The following is a 16,542-nucleotide window of genomic DNA, read 5'->3' as shown; positions in this document are numbered from 1 at the left end:
AAAAAAATAATAATTCCCGTGCAGTCTCAATGGCGGGGTGCTGGCCGGGGAATAGGCCTCTTGGCCGGGGTGAATAGTGTTGGAACACGGCCCGCGGAAATAGTAGCGGCTGGAGGTACCGGGGGCGATGCCCGCCCCGGCCCGGCGGCCAAGTTAAAAAAATAAATAATCCCCGTTCAGTCTCAATGGCAGGGTGCGGGCCGGCCCGGCGGCGATTGCGGCGGGCAGCAGGCCTCTTGGACAGGTTGAGAGATAAAAAAATAATAATTCCCATGCAGTCTCAATGGCGGGGTGCGGGCCGGGGAATAGGCCTCTTGGCCGGGGTGAATAGTGTTGGAACACGGCCCGCGGAAATAGTAGCGGCTGGAGGTACCGGGGGCGATGCCCGCCCCGGGCCGGCGGCCAAGTTAAAAAAATAAATAATCCCCGTTCAGTCTCAATGGCAGGGTGCGGGCCGGCCCGGCGGCGATTGCGGCGGGCAGCAGGCCTCTTGGACAGGTTGAGAGATAAAAAAATAATAATTCCCGTGCAGTCTCAATGGCGGGGTGCGGGCCGGGGAATAGGCCTCTTGGCCGGGGTGAATAGTGTTGGAACACGGCCCGCGGAAATAGTAGCGGCTGGAGGTACCGGGGGCGATGCCCGCCCCGGCCCGGCGGCCAAGTTAAAAAAATAAATAATCCCCGTTCAGTCTCAATGGCAGGGTGCGGGCCGGCCCGGCGGCGATTGCGGCGGGCAGCAGGCCTCTTGGACAGGTTGAGAGATAAAAAAAATAATAATTCCCATGCAGTCTCAATGGCGGGGTGCGGGCCGGGGAATAGGCCTCTTGGCCGGGGTGAATAGTGTTGGAACACGGCCCGCGGAAATAGTAGCGGCTGGAGGTACCGGGGGCGATGCCCGCCCCGGCCCGGCGGCCAAGTCAAAAAAATAAATAATCCCCGTTCAGTCTCAATGGCAGGGTGCGGGCCGGCCCGGCGGCGAGTGCGGCGGGCAGCAGGCCTCTTGGACAGGTTGAGAGATAAAAAAATAATAATTCCCGTTCAGTCTCAATGGCAGGGTGCGGGCCGGCCCGGCGGCGATTGCGGCGGGCAGCAGGCCTCTTGGACAGGTTGAGAGATAAAAAAATAATAATTCCCATGCAGTCTCAATGGCGGGGTGCGGGCCGGGGAATAGGCCTCTTGGCCGGGGTGAATATGTTGGAACGCGGCGCGCGTAAATAGAAGCGGCTGGAGGTACCGGGGGCGAAGCCCGCCCCGGCCCGGACGCCGAGTTAAAAAAAATAATAATCCCCGTTCAGTCTCAATGGCGGGGTGCGGGCCGGCCCGGCGGCGAGTGCGGCGGGCAGCAGGCCTCTTGGACAGGTTGAGAGATAAAAAAATAATAATTCCCGTGCAGTCTCAATGGCGGGGTGCGGGCCGGCCCGGCGGACGAGTGTGGCCGGGGAAGAGGCCTCTTGGCCGGGGTGAATATGTTGGAACGCGGCGCGCGTAAATAGAAGCGGCTGGAGGTACCGGGGGCAAACCCCACCCCGGCCCGGAGGCCAGGTTAAAAAAAATAATAATCCCCGTTCAGTCTCAATGGCGGGGTGCGGGCCGGCCCGGCGGCGAGTGCGGCGGGCAGCAGGCCTCTTGGACAGGTTGAGAGATAAAAAAATAATAATTCCCGTTCAGTCTCAATGGCAGGGTGCGGGCCGGCCCGGCGGCGATTGCGGCGGGCAGCAGGCCTCTTGGACAGGTTGAGAGATAAAAAAATAATAATTCCCATGCAGTCTCAATGGCGGGGTGCGGGCCGGGGAATAGGCCTCTTGGCCGGGGTGAATAGTGTTGGAACACGGCCCGCGGAAATAGTAGCGGCTGGAGGTACCGGGGGCGATGCCCGCCCCGGGCCGGCGGCCAAGTTAAAAAAATAAATAATCCCGTTCAGTCTCAATGGCAGGGTGCGGGCCGGCCCGGCGGCGATTGCGGCGGGCAGCAGGCCTCTTGGACAGGTTGAGAGATAAAAAAATAATAATTCCCGTGCAGTCTCAATGGCGGGGTGCGGGCCGGGGAATAGGCCTCTTGGCCGGGGTGAATAGTGTTGGAACACGGCCCGCGGAAATAGTAGCGGCTGGAGGTACCGGGGGCGATTCCCGCCCCGGCCCGGTGGCCAAGTTAAAAAAATAAATAATCCCCGTTCAGTCTCAATGGCAGGGTGCGGGCCGGCCGGCGGCGATTGCGGCGGGCAGCAGGCCTCTTGGACAGGTTGAGAGATAAAAAAATAATAATTCCCATGCAGTCTCAATGGCGGGGTGCGGGCCGGGGAATAGGCCTCTTGGCCGGGGTGAATATGTTGGAACGCGGCGCGCGTAAATAGAAGCGGCTGGAGGTACCGGGGGCGAAGCCCACCCCGGCCCGGAGGCCGAGTTAAAAAAAATAATAATCCCCGTTCAGTCTCAATGGCGGGGTGCGGGCCGGCCCGGCGGCGAGTGCGGCGGGCAGCGGGCCTCTTGGACAGGTTGAGAGATAAAAAAATAAATAATCCCCGTTCAGTCTCAATGGCGGGGTGCGGGCCGGCCCGGCGGCGAGTGCGGCGGGCAGCAGGCCTCTTGGACAGGTTGAGAGATAAAAAAATAATAATTCCCGTTCAGTCTCAATGGCAGGGTGCGGGCCGGCCCGGCGGCGATTGCGGCGGGCAGCAGGCCTCTTGGACAGGTTGAGAGATAAAAAAATAATAATTCCCATGCAGTCTCAATGGCGGGGTGCGGGCCGGGGAATAGGCCTCTTGGCCGGGGTGAATAGTGTTGGAACACGGCCCGCGGAAATAGTAGCGGCTGGAGGTACCGGGGGCGATGCCCGCCCCGGGCCGGCGGCCAAGTTAAAAAAATAAATAATCCCCGTTCAGTCTCAATGGCAGGGTGCGGGCCGGCCCGGCGGCGATTGCGGCGGGCAGCAGGCCTCTTGGACAGGTTGAGAGATAAAAAAATAATAATTCCCGTGCAGTCTCAATGGCGGGGTGCGGGCCGGGGAATAGGCCTCTTGGCCGGGGTGAATAGTGTTGGAACACGGCCCGCGGAAATAGTAGCGGCTGGAGGTACCGGGGGCGATTCCCGCCCCGGCCCGGCGGCCAAGTTAAAAAAATAAATAATCCCCGTTCAGTCTCAATGGCAGGGTGCGGGCCGGCCCGGCGGCGATTGCGGCGGGCAGCAGGCCTCTTGGACAGGTTGAGAGATAAAAAAATAATAATTCCCATGCAGTCTCAATGGCGGGGTGCGGGCCGGGGAATAGGCCTCTTGGCCGGGGTGAATATGTTGGAACACGGCCCGCGGAAATAGTAGCGGCTGGAGGTACCGGGGGCGATGCCCGCCCCGGCCCGGCGGCCAAGTTAAAAAAATAAATAATCCCCGTTCAGTCTCAATGGCAGGGTGCGGGCCGGCCCGGCGGCGAGTGCGGCGGGCAGCAGGCCTCTTGGACAGGTTGAGAGATAAAAAAATAATAATTCCCGTTCAGTCTCAATGGCAGGGTGCGGGCCGGCCCGGCGGCGATTGCGGCGGGCAGCAGGCCTCTTGGACAGGTTGAGAGATAAAAAAATAATAATTCCCATGCAGTCTCAATGGCGGGGTGCGGGCCGGGGAATAGGCCTCTTGGCCGGGGTGAATATGTTGGAACGCGGCGCGCGTAAATAGAAGCGGCTGGAGGTACCGGGGGCGAAGCCCGCCCCGGCCCGGAGGCCGAGTTAAAAAAAAAAATAATCCCCGTTCAGTCTCAATGGCGGGGTGCGGGCCGGCCCGGCGGCGAGTGCGGCGGGCAGCAGGCCTCTTGGACAGGTTGAGAGATAAAAAAATAATAATTCCCGTGCAGTCTCAATGGCGGGGTGCGGGCCGGGGAATAGGCCTCTTGGCCGGGGTGAATAGTGTTGGAACACGGCCCGCGGAAATAGTAGCGGCTGGAGGTACCGGGGGCGATGCCCGCCCCGGCCCGGCGGCCAAGTTAAAAAAATAAATAATCCCCGTTCAGTCTCAATGGCAGGGTGCGGGCCGGCCCGGCGGCGATTGCGGCGGGCAGCAGGCCTCTTGGACAGGTTGAGAGATAAAAAAATAATAATTCCCGTGCAGTCTCAATGGCGGGGTGCGGGCCGGGGAATAGGCCTCTTGGCCGGGGTGAATAGTGTTGGAACACGGCCCGCGGAAATAGTAGCGGCTGGAGGTACCGGGGGCGATGCCCGCCCCGGGCCGGCGGCCAAGTTAAAAAAATAAATAATCCCCGTTCAGTCTCAATGGCAGGGTGCGGGCCGGCCCGGCGGCGAGTGCGGCGGGCAGCAGGCCTCTTGGACAGGTTGAGAGATAAAAAAATAATAATTCCCGTTCAGTCTCAATGGCAGGGTGCGGGCCGGCCCGGCGGCGATTGCGGCGGGCAGCAGGCCTCTTGGACAGGTTGAGAGATAAAAAAATAATAATTCCCATTCAGTCTCAATGGCGGGGTGCGGGCCGGGGAATAGGCCTCTTGGCCGGGGTGAATATGTTGGAACGCGGCGCGCGTAAATAGAAGCGGCTGGAGGTACCGGGGGCGAAGCCCGCCCCGGCCCGGAGGCCGAGTTAAAAAAAATAATAATCCCCGTTCAGTCTCAATGGCGGGGTGCGGGGCCGGCCCGGCGGCGAGTGCGGCGGGCAGCAGGCCTCTTGGACAGGTTGAGAGATAAAAAAATAATAATTCCCATGCAGTCTCAATGGCGGGGTGCGGGCCGGGGAATAGGCCTCTTGGCCGGGGTGAATAGTGTTGGAACACGGCCCGCGGAAATAGTAGCGGCTGGAGGTACCGGGGGCGATGCCCGCCCCGGCCCGGCGGCCAAGTTAAAAAAATAAATAATCCCCGTTCAGTCTCAATGGCAGGGTGCGGGCCGGCCCGGCGGCGAGTGCGGCGGGCAGCAGGCCTCTTGGACAGGTTGAGAGATAAAAAAATAATAATTCCCGTTCAGTCTCAATGGCAGGGTGCGGGCCGGCCCGGCGGCGATTGCGGCGGGCAGCAGGCCACTTGGACAGGTTGAGAGATAAAAAAATAATAATTCCCATGCAGTCTCAATGGCGGGGTGCGGGCCGGGGAATAGGCCTCTTGGCCGGGGTGAATATGTTGGAACGCGGCCCGCGTAAATAGAAGCGGCTGGAGGTACCGGGGGCGAAGCCCGCCCCGGCCCGGAGGCCGAGTTAAAAAAAATAATAATCCCCGTTCAGTCTCAATGGCGGGGTGCGGGCCGGCCCGGCGGCGAGTGCGGCGGGCAGCAGGCCTCTTGGACAGGTTGAGAGATAAAAAAATAATAATTCCCGTGCAGTCTCAATGGCGGGGTGCGGGCCGGGGAATAGGCCTCTTGGCCGGGGTGAATAGTGTTGGAACACGGCCCGCGGAAATAGTAGCGGCTGGAGGTACCGGGGGCGATGCCCGCCCCGGCCCGGCGGCCAAGTTAAAAAAATAAATAATCCCCGTTCAGTCTCAATGGCAGGGTGCGGGCCGGCCCGGCGGCGAGTGCGGTGGGCAGCAGGCCTCTTGGACAGGTTGAGAGATAAAAAAATAATAATTCCCGTTCAGTCTCAATGGCAGGGTGCGGGCCGGCCCGGCGGCGATTGCGGCGGGCAGCAGGCTTCTTGGACAGGTTGAGAGATAAAAAAATAATAATTCCCATGCAGTCTCAATGGCGGGGTGCGGGCCGGGGAATAGGCCTCTTGGCCGGGGTGAATATGTTGGAACACGGCCCGCGGAAATAGTAGCGGCTGGAGGTACCGGGGGCGATGCCCGCCCCGGCCCGGAGGCCGAGTTAAAAAAAATAATAATCCCCGTTCAGTCTCAATGGCGGGGTGCGGGCCGGCCCGGCGGCGAGTGCGGCGGGCAGCAGGCCTCTTGGACAGGTTGAGAGATAAAAAAATAATAATTCCCATGCAGTCTCAATGGCGGGGTGCGGGCCGGGGAATAGGCCTCTTGGCCGGGGTGAATAGTGTTGGAACACGGCCCGCGGAAATAGTAGCGGCTGGAGGTACCGGGGGCGATGCCCGCCCCGGCCCGGCGGCCAAGTTAAAAAAATAAATAATCCCCGTTCAGTCTCAATGGCAGGGTGCGGGCCGGCCCGGCGGCGAGTGCGGCGGGCAGCAGGCCTCTTGGACAGGTTGAGAGATAAAAAAATAATAATTCCCGTTCAGTCTCAATGGCAGGGTGCGGGCCGGCCCGGCGGCGATTGCGGCGGTCAGCAGGCCTCTTGGACAGGTTGAGAGATAAAAAAATAATAATTCCCATGCAGTCTCAATGGCGGGGTGCGGGCCGGGGAATAGGCCTCTTGGCCGGGGTGAATATGTTGGAACGCGGCGCGCGTAAATAGAAGCGGCTGGAGGTACCGGGGGCGAAGCCCGCCCCGGCCCGGAGGCCGAGTTAAAAAAAAAAATAATCCCCGTTCAGTCTCAATGGCGGGGTGCGGGCCGGCCCGGCGGCGAGTGCGGCGGGCAGCAGGCCTCTTGGACAGGTTGAGAGAAAAAAAAATAATAATTCCCGTGCAGTCTCAATGGCGGGGTGCGGGCCGGGGAATAGGCCTCTTGGCCGGGGTGAATAGTGTTGGAACACGGCCCGCGGAAATAGTAGCGGCTGGAGGTACCGGGGGCGATGCCCGCCCCGGCCCGGCGGCCAAGTTAAAAAAATAAATAATCCCCGTTCAGTCTCAATGGCAGGGTGCGGGCCGGCCCGGCGGCGATTGCGGCGGGCAGCAGGCCTCTTGGACAGGTTGAGAGATAAAAAAATAATAATTCCCGTGCAGTCTCAATGGCGGGGTGCGGGCCGGGGAATAGGCCTCTTGGCCGGGGTGAATAGTGTTGGAACACGGCCCGCGGAAATAGTAGCGGCTGGAGGTACCGGGGGCGATGCCCGCCCCGGGCCGGCGGCCAAGTTAAAAAAATAAATAATCCCCGTTCAGTCTCAATGGCAGGGTGCGGGCCGGCCCGGCGGCGAGTGCGGCGGGCAGCAGGCCTCTTGGACAGGTTGAGAGATAAAAAAATAATAATTCCCGTTCAGTCTCAATGGCAGGGTGCGGGCCGGCCCGGCGGCGATTGCGGCGGGCAGCAGGCCTCTTGGACAGGTTGAGAGATAAAAAAATAATAATTCCCATTCAGTCTCAATGGCGGGGTGCGGGCCGGGGAATAGGCCTCTTGGCCGGGGTGAATATGTTGGAACGCGGCGCGCGTAAATAGCAGCGGCTGGAGGTACCGGGGGCGAAGCCCGCCCCGGCCCGGAGGCCGAGTTAAAAAAAATAATAATCCCCGTTCAGTCTCAATGGCGGGGTGCGGGGCCGGCCCGGCGGCGAGTGCGGCGGGCAGCAGGCCTCTTGGACAGGTTGAGAGATAAAAAAATAATAATTCCCATGCAGTCTCAATGGCGGGGTGCGGGCCGGGGAATAGGCCTCTTGGCCGGGGTGAATAGTGTTGGAACACGGCCCGCGGAAATAGTAGCGGCTGGAGGTACCGGGGGCGATGCCCGCCCCGGCCCGGCGGCCAAGTTAAAAAAATAAATAATCCCCGTTCAGTCTCAATGGCAGGGTGCGGGCCGGCCCGGCGGCGAGTGCGGCGGGCAGCAGGCCTCTTGGACAGGTTGAGAGATAAAAAAATAATAATTCCCGTTCAGTCTCAATGGCAGGGTGCGGGCCGGCCCGGCGGCGATTGCGGCGGGCAGCAGGCCACTTGGACAGGTTGAGAGATAAAAAAATAATAATTCCCATGCAGTCTCAATGGCGGGGTGCGGGCCGGGGAATAGGCCTCTTGGCCGGGGTGAATATGTTGGAACGCGGCCCGCGTAAATAGAAGCGGCTGGAGGTACCGGGGGCGAAGCCCGCCCCGGCCCGGAGGCCGAGTTAAAAAAAATAATAATCCCCGTTCAGTCTCAATGGCGGGGTGCGGGCCGGCCCGGCGGCGAGTGCGGCGGGCAGCAGGCCTCTTGGACAGGTTGAGAGATAAAAAAATAATAATTCCCGTTCAGTCTCAATGGCGGGGTGCGGGCCGGGGAATAGGCCTCTTGGCCGGGGTGAATAGTGTTGGAACACGGCCCGCGGAAATAGTAGCGGCTGGAGGTACCGGGGGCGATGCCCGCCCCGGCCCGGCGGCCAAGTTAAAAAAATAAATAATCCCCGTTCAGTCTCAATGGCAGGGTGCGGGCCGGCCCGGCGGCGATTGCGGCGGGCAGCAGGCCTCTTGGACAGGTTGAGAGATAAAAAAATAATAATTCCCGTGCAGTCTCAATGGCGGGGTGCGGGCCGGGGAATAGGCCTCTTGGCCGGGGTGAATAGTGTTGGAACACGGCCCGCGGAAATAGTAGCGGCTGGAGGTACCGGGGGCGATGCCCGCCCCGGCCCGGCGGCCAAGTTAAAAAAATAAATAATCCCCGTTCAGTCTCAATGGCAGGGTGCGGGCCGGCCCGGCGGCGAGTGCGGTGGGCAGCAGGCCTCTTGGACAGGTTGAGAGATAAAAAAATAATAATTCCCGTTCAGTCTCAATGGCAGGGTGCGGGCCGGCCCGGCGGCGATTGCGGCGGGCAGCAGGCTTCTTGGACAGGTTGAGAGATAAAAAAATAATAATTCCCATGCAGTCTCAATGGCGGGGTGCGGGCCGGGGAATAGGCCTCTTGGCCGGGGTGAATATGTTGGAACACGGCCCGCGGAAATAGTAGCGGCTGGAGGTACCGGGGGCGATGCCCGCCCCGGCCCGGAGGCCGAGTTAAAAAAAATAATAATCCCCGTTCAGTCTCAATGGCGGGGTGCGGGCCGGCCCGGCGGCGAGTGCGGCGGGCAGCAGGCCTCTTGGACAGGTTGAGAGATAAAAAAATAATAATTCCCATGCAGTCTCAATGGCGGGGTGCGGGCCGGGGAATAGGCCTCTTGGCCGGGGTGAATAGTGTTGGAACACGGCCCGCGGAAATAGTAGCGGCTGGAGGTACCGGGGGCGATGCCCGCCCCGGCCCGGCGGCCAAGTTAAAAAAATAAATAATCCCCGTTCAGTCTCAATGGCAGGGTGCGGGCCGGCCCGGCGGCGAGTGCGGCGGGCAGCAGGCCTCTTGGACAGGTTGAGAGATAAAAAAATAATAATTCCCGTTCAGTCTCAATGGCAGGGTGCGGGCCGGCCCGGCGGCGATTGCGGCGGTCAGCAGGCCTCTTGGACAGGTTGAGAGATAAAAAAATAATAATTCCCATGCAGTCTCAATGGCGGGGTGCGGGCCGGGGAATAGGCCTCTTGGCCGGGGTGAATATGTTGGAACGCGGCGCGCGTAAATAGAAGCGGCTGGAGGTACCGGGGGCGAAGCCCGCCCCGGCCCGGAGGCCGAGTTAAAAAAAATAATAATCCCCGTTCAGTCTCAATGGCGGGGTGCGGGCCGGCCCGGCGGCGAGTGCGGCGGGCAGCAGGCCTCTTGGACAGGTTGAGAGATAAAAAAATAATAATTCCCGTGCAGTCTCAATGGCGGGGTGCGGGCCGGGGAATAGGCCTCTTGGCCGGGGTGAATAGTGTTGGAACACGGCCCGCGGAAATAGTAGCGGCTGGAGGTACCGGGGGCGATGCCCGCCCCGGCCCGGCGGCCAAGTTAAAAAAATAAATAATCCCCGTTCAGTCTCAATGGCAGGGTGCGGGCCGGCCCGGCGGCGATTGCGGCGGGCAGCAGGCCTCTTGGACAGGTTGAGAGATAAAAAAATAATAATTCCCATGCAGTCTCAATGGCGGGGTGCGGGCCGGGGAATAGGCCTCTTGGCCGGGGTGAATAGTGTTGGAACACGGCCCGCGGAAATAGTAGCGGCTGGAGGTACCGGGGGCGATGCCCGCCCCGGCCCGGCGGCCAAGTTAAAAAAATAAATAATCCCCGTTCAGTCTCAATGGCAGGGTGCGGGCCGGCCCGGCGGCGAGTGCGGCGGGCAGCAGGCCTCTTGGACAGGTTGAGAGATAAAAAAATAATAATTCCCGTTCAGTCTCAATGGCAGGGTGCGGGCCGGCCCGGCGGCGATTGCGGCGGGCAGCAGGCCTCTTGGACAGGTTGAGAGATAAAAAAATAATAATTCCCATGCAGTCTCAATGGCGGGGTGCGGGCCGGGGAATAGGCCTCTTGGCCGGGGTGAATATGTTGGAACGCGGCGCGCGTAAATAGAAGCGGCTGGAGGTACCGGGGGCGAAGCCCGCCCCGGCCCGGAGGCCGAGTTAAAAAAAAAAATAATCCCCGTTCAGTCTCAATGGCGGGGTGCGGGCCGGCCCGGCGGCGAGTGCGGCGGGCAGCAGGCCTCTTGGACAGGTTGAGAGATAAAAAAATAATAATTCCCGTGCAGTCTCAATGGCGGGGTGCGGGCCGGGGAATAGGCCTCTTGGCCGGGGTGAATAGTGTTGGAACACGGCCCGCGGAAATAGTAGCGGCTGGAGGTACCGGGGGCGATGCCCGCCCCGGCCCGGCGGCCAAGTTAAAAAAATAAATAATCCCCGTTCAGTCTCAATGGCAGGGTGCGGGCCGGCCCGGCGGCGATTGCGGCGGGCAGCAGGCCTCTTGGACAGGTTGAGAGATAAAAAAATAATAATTCCCGTGCAGTCTCAATGGCGGGGTGCGGGCCGGGGAATAGGCCTCTTGGCCGGGGTGAATAGTGTTGGAACACGGCCCGCGGAAATAGTAGCGGCTGGAGGTACCGGGGGCGATGCCCGCCCCGGGCCGGCGGCCAAGTTAAAAAAATAAATAATCCCCGTTCAGTCTCAATGGCAGGGTGCGGGCCGGCCCGGCGGCGAGTGCGGCGGGCAGCAGGCCTCTTGGACAGGTTGAGAGATAAAAAAATAATAATTCCCGTTCAGTCTCAATGGCAGGGTGCGGGCCGGCCCGGCGGCGATTGCGGCGGGCAGCAGGCCTCTTGGACAGGTTGAGAGATAAAAAAATAATAATTCCCATTCAGTCTCAATGGCGGGGTGCGGGCCGGGGAATAGGCCTCTTGGCCGGGGTGAATATGTTGGAACGTGGCGCGCGTAAATAGAAGCGGCTGGAGGTACCGGGGGCGAAGCCCGCCCCGGCCCGGAGGCCGAGTTAAAAAAAATAATAATCCCCGTTCAGTCTCAATGGCGGGGTGCGGGGCCGGCCCGGCGGCGAGTGCGGCGGGCAGCAGGCCTCTTGGACAGGTTGAGAGATAAAAAAATAATAATTCCCATGCAGTCTCAATGGCGGGGTGCGGGCCGGGGAATAGGCCTCTTGGCCGGGGTGAATAGTGTTGGAACACGGCCCGCGGAAATAGTAGCGGCTGGAGGTACCGGGGGCGATGCCCGCCCCGGCCCGGCGGCCAAGTTAAAAAAATAAATAATCCCCGTTCAGTCTCAATGGCAGGGTGCGGGCCGGCCCGGCGGCGAGTGCGGCGGGCAGCAGGCCTCTTGGACAGGTTGAGAGATAAAAAAATAATAATTCCCGTTCAGTCTCAATGGCAGGGTGCGGGCCGGCCCGGCGGCGATTGCGGCGGGCAGCAGGCCACTTGGACAGGTTGAGAGATAAAAAAATAATAATTCCCATGCAGTCTCAATGGCGGGGTGCGGGCCGGGGAATAGGCCTCTTGGCCGGGGTGAATATGTTGGAACGCGGCCCGCGTAAATAGAAGCGGCTGGAGGTACCGGGGGCGATGCCCGCCCTGGCCCGGCGGCCAAGTTAAAAAAATAAATAATCCCCGTTCAGTCTCAATGGCAGGGTGCGGGCCGGCCCGGCGGCGAGTGCGGCGGGCAGCAGGCCTCTTGGACAGGTTGAGAGATAAAAAAATAATAATTCCCGTTCAGTCTCAATGGCAGGGTGCGGGCCGGCCCGGCGGCGATTGCGGCGGGCAGCAGGCCTCTTGGACAGGTTGAGAGATAAAAAAATAATAATTCCCATGCAGTCTCAATGGCGGGGTGCGGGCCGGGGAATAGGCCTCTTGGCCGGGGTGAATATGTTGGAACGCGGCGCGCGTAAATAGAAGCGGCTGGAGGTACCGGGGGCGAAGCCCGCCCCGGCCGGACGCCGAGTTAAAAAAAATAATAATCCCCGTTCAGTCTCAATGGCGGGGTGCGGGCCGGCCCGGCGGCGAGTGCGGCGGGCAGCAGGCCTCTTGGACAGGTTGAGAGATAAAAAAATAATAATTCCCGTTCAGTCTCAATGGCAGGGTGCGGGCCGGCCCGGCGGCGATTGCGGCGGGCAGCAGGCCTCTTGGACAGGTTGAGAGATAAAAAAATAATAATTCCCATGCAGTCTCAATGGCGGGGTGCGGGCCGGGGAATAGGCCTCTTGGCCGGGGTGAATATGTTGGAACGCGGCGCGCGTAAATAGAAGCGGCTGGAGGTACCGGGGGCGAAGCCCGCCCCGGCCGGACGCCGAGTTAAAAAAAATAATAATCCCCGTTCAGTCTCAATGGCGGGGTGCGGGTCGGCCCGGCGGCGAGTGCGGCGGGCAGCAGGCCTCTTGGACAGGTTGAGAGATAAAAAAATAATAATTCCCGTGCAGTCTCAATGGCGGGGTGCGGGCCGGGGAATAGGCCTCTTGGCCGGGGTGAATAGTGTTGGAACACGGCCCGCGGAAATAGAAGCGGCTGGAGGTACCGGGGGCGATGCCCGCCCCGGCCCGGCGGCCAAGTTAAAAAAATAAATAATCCCCGTTCAGTCTCAATGGCAGGGTGCGGGCCGGCCCGGCGGCGAGTGCGGCGGGCAGCAGGCCTCTTGGACAGGTTGAGAGATAAAAAAATAATAATTCCCGTGCAGTCTCAATGGCGGGGTGCGGGCCGGGGAATAGGCCTCTTGGCCGGGGTGAATAGTGTTGGAACACGGCCCGCGGAAATAGTAGCGGCTTGAGGTACCGGGGGCGATGCCCGCCCCGGCCCGGCGGCCAAGTTAAAAAAATAAATAATCCCCGTTCAGTCTCAATGGCAGGGTGCGGGCCGGCCCGGCGGCGATTGCGGCGGGCAGCAGGCCTCTTGGACAGGTTGAGAGATAAAAAAATAATAATTCCCATGCAGTCTCAATGGTGGGGTGCGGGCCGGGGAATAGGCCTCTTGGCCGGGGTGAATAGTGTTGGAACACGGCCCGCGGAAATAGTAGCGGCTGGAGGTACCGGGGGCGATGCCCGCCCCGGCCCGGCGGCCAAGTTAAAAAAATAAATAATCCCCGTTCAGTCTCAATGGCAGGGTGCGGGCCGGCCCGGCGGCGAGTGCGGCGGGCAGCAGGCCTCTTGGACAGGTTGAGAGATAAAAAAATAATAATTCCCGTTCAGTCTCAATGGCAGGGTGCGGGCCGGCCCGGCGGCGATTGCGGCGGGCAGCAGGCCTCTTGGACAGGTTGAGAGATAAAAAAATAATAATTCCCATGCAGTCTCAATGGCGGGGTGCGGGCCGGGGAATAGGCCTCTTGGCCGGGGTGAATATGTTGGAACGCGGCGCGCGTAAATAGAAGCGGCTGGAGGTACCGGGGGCGAAGCCCGCCCCGGCCCGGAGGCCGAGTTAAAAAAAATAATAATCCCCGTTCAGTCTCAATGGCGGGGTGCGGGCCGGCCCGGCGGCGAGTGCGGCGGGCAGCAGGCCTCTTGGACAGGTTGAGAGATAAAAAAATAATAATTCCCGTGCAGTCTCAATGGCGGGGTGTGGGCCGGGGAATAGGCCTCTTGGCCGGGGTGAATAGTGTTGGAACACGGCCCGCGGAAATAGTAGCGGCTGGAGGTACCGGGGGCGATGCCCGCCCCGGCCCGGCGGCCAAGTTAAAAAAATAAATAATCCCCGTTCAGTCTCAATGGCAGGGTGCGGGCCGGCCCGGCGGCGATTGCGGCGGGCAGCAGGCCTCTTGGACAGGTTGAGAGATAAAAAAATAATAATTCCCATGCAGTCTCAATGGCGGGGTGCGGGCCGGGGAATAGGCCTCTTGGCCGGGGTGAATAGTGTTGGAACACGGCCCGCGGAAATAGTAGCGGCTGGAGGTACCGGGGGCGATGCCCGCCCCGGCCCGGCGGCCAAGTTAAAAAAATAAATAATCCCGTTCAGTCTCAATGGCAGGGTGCGGGCCGGCCCGGCGGCGATTGCGGCGGGCAGCAGGCCTCTTGGACAGGTTGAGAGATATAAAAATAATAATTCCCGTGCAGTCTCAATGGCGGGGTGCGGGCCGGCCCGGCGGACGAGTGTGGCCGGGGAAGAGGCCTCTTGGCCGGGGTGAATATGTTGGAACGCGGCGCGCGTAAATAGAAGCGGCTGGAGGTACCGGGGGCGAAGCCCGCCCCGGCCCGGAGGCCGAGTTAAAAAAAATAATAATCCCCGTTCAGTCTCAATGGCGGGGTGCGGGCCGGCCCGGCGGCGAGTGCGGCGGGCAGCAGGCCTCTTGGACAGGTTGAGAGATAAAAAAATAATAATTCCCGTGCAGTCTCAATGGCGGGGTGCGGGCCGGCCCGGCGGACGAGTGTGGCCGGGGAAGAGGCCTCTTGGCCGGGGTGAATATGTTGGAACGCGGCGCGCGTAAATAGAAGCGGCTGGAGGTACCGGGGGCGAAGCCCGCCCCGGCCCGGAGGCCGAGTTAAAAAAAATAAATAATCCCGTACAGTCTCAATGGCGGGGTGCGGGCCGGCCCGGCGGCGAGTGCGGCGGGCAGCAGGCCTCTTGGACAGGTTGAGAGATAAAAAAATAATAATTCCCGTGCAGTCTCAATGGCGGGGTGCGGGCCGGCCCGGCGGACGAGTGTGGCCGGGGAAGAGGCCTCTTGGCCGGGGTGAATATGTTGGAACGCGGCGCGCGTAAATAGAAGCGGCTGGAGGTACCGGGGGCGAAGCCCGCCCCGGCCCGGAGGCCAGGTTAAAAAAAATAATAATCCCCGTTCAGTCTCAATGGCGGGGTGCGGGCCGGCCCGGCGGCGAGTGCGGCGGGCAGCAGGCCTCTTGGACAGGTTGAGAGATAAAAAAATAATAATTCCCGTTCAGTCTCAATGGCAGGGTGCGGGCCGGCCCGGCGGCGATTGCGGCGGGCAGCAGGCCTCTTGGACAGGTTGAGAGATAAAAAAATAATAATTCCCATGCAGTCTCAATGGCGGGGTGCGGGCCGGGGAATAGGCCTCTTGGCCGGGGTGAATAGTGTTGGAACACGGCCCGCGGAAATAGTAGCGGCTGGAGGTACCGGGGGCGATGCCCGCCCCGGGCCGGCGGCCAAGTTAAAAAAATAAATAATCCCCGTTCAGTCTCAATGGCAGGGTGCGGGCCGGCCCGGCGGCGATTGCGGCGGGCAGCAGGCCTCTTGGACAGGTTGAGAGATAAAAAAATAATAATTCCCGTGCAGTCTCAATGGCGGGGTGCGGGCCGGGGAATAGGCCTCTTGGCCGGGGTGAATAGTGTTGGAACACGGCCCGCGGAAATAGTAGCGGCTGGAGGTACCGGGGGCGATTCCCGCCCCGGCCCGGCGGCCAAGTTAAAAAAATAAATAATCCCCGTTCAGTCTCAATGGCAGGGTGCGGGCCGGCCCGGCGGCGATTGCGGCGGGCAGCAGGCCTCTTGGACAGGTTGAGAGATAAAAAAATAATAATTCCCATGCAGTCTCAATGGCGGGGTGCGGGCCGGGGAATAGGCCTCTTGGCCGGGGTGAATATGTTGGAACGCGGCGCGCGTAAATAGAAGCGGCTGGAGGTACCGGGGGCGAAGCCCGCCCCGGCCCGGAGGCCGAGTTAAAAAAAATAATAATCCCCGTTCAGTCTCAATGGCGGGGTGCGGGCCGGCCCGGCGGCGAGTGCGGCGGGCAGCGGGCCTCTTGGACAGGTTGAGAGATAAAAAAATAATAATTCCCGTGCAGTCTCAATGGCGGGGTGCGGGCCGGCCCGGCGGCGAGTGCGGGGGCAGCAGGCCTCTTGGACAGGTTGAGAGATAAAAAAATAATAATTCCCGTTCAGTCTCAATGGCAGGGTGCGGGCCGGCCCGGCGGCGATTGCGGCGGGCAGCAGGCCTCTTGGACAGGTTGAGAGATAAAAAAATAATAATTCCCATACAGTCTCAATGGCGGGGTGCGGGCCGGGGAATAGGCCTCTTGGCCGGGGTGAATAGTGTTGGAACACGGCCCGCGGAAATAGTAGCGGCTGGAGGTACCGGGGGCGATGCCCGCCCCGGGCCGGCGGCCAAGTTAAAAAAATAAATAATCCCCGTTCAGTCTCAATGGCAGGGTGCGGGCCGGCCCGGCGGCGATTGCGGCGGGCAGCAGGCCTCTTGGACAGGTTGAGAGATAAAAAAATAATAATTCCCATGCAGTCTCAATGGCGGGGTGCGGGCCGGGGAATAGGCCTCTTGGCCGGGGTGAATAGTGTTGGAACACGGCCCGCGGAAATAGTAGCGGCTGGAGGTACCGGGGGCGATGCCCGCCCCGGGCCGGCGGCCAAGTTAAAAAAATAAATAATCCCCGTTCAGTCTCAATGGCAGGGTGCGGGCCGGCCCGGCGGCGATTGCGGCGGGCAGCAGGCCTCTTGGACAGGTTGAGAGATAAAAAAATAATAATTCCCGTGCAGTCTCAATGGCGGGGTGCGGGCCGGGGAATAGGCCTCTTGGCCGGGGTGAATAGTGTTGGAACACGGCCCGCGGA

The sequence above is a fragment of the Hippocampus zosterae genome, chromosome 15 (genome assembly GCF_025434085.1).
Source record: "Hippocampus zosterae strain Florida chromosome 15, ASM2543408v3, whole genome shotgun sequence".
Classification (NCBI taxonomy): Eukaryota; Metazoa; Chordata; class Actinopteri; order Syngnathiformes; family Syngnathidae; genus Hippocampus; species Hippocampus zosterae.
Note: the sequence above shows the minus strand (reverse complement) of the source record.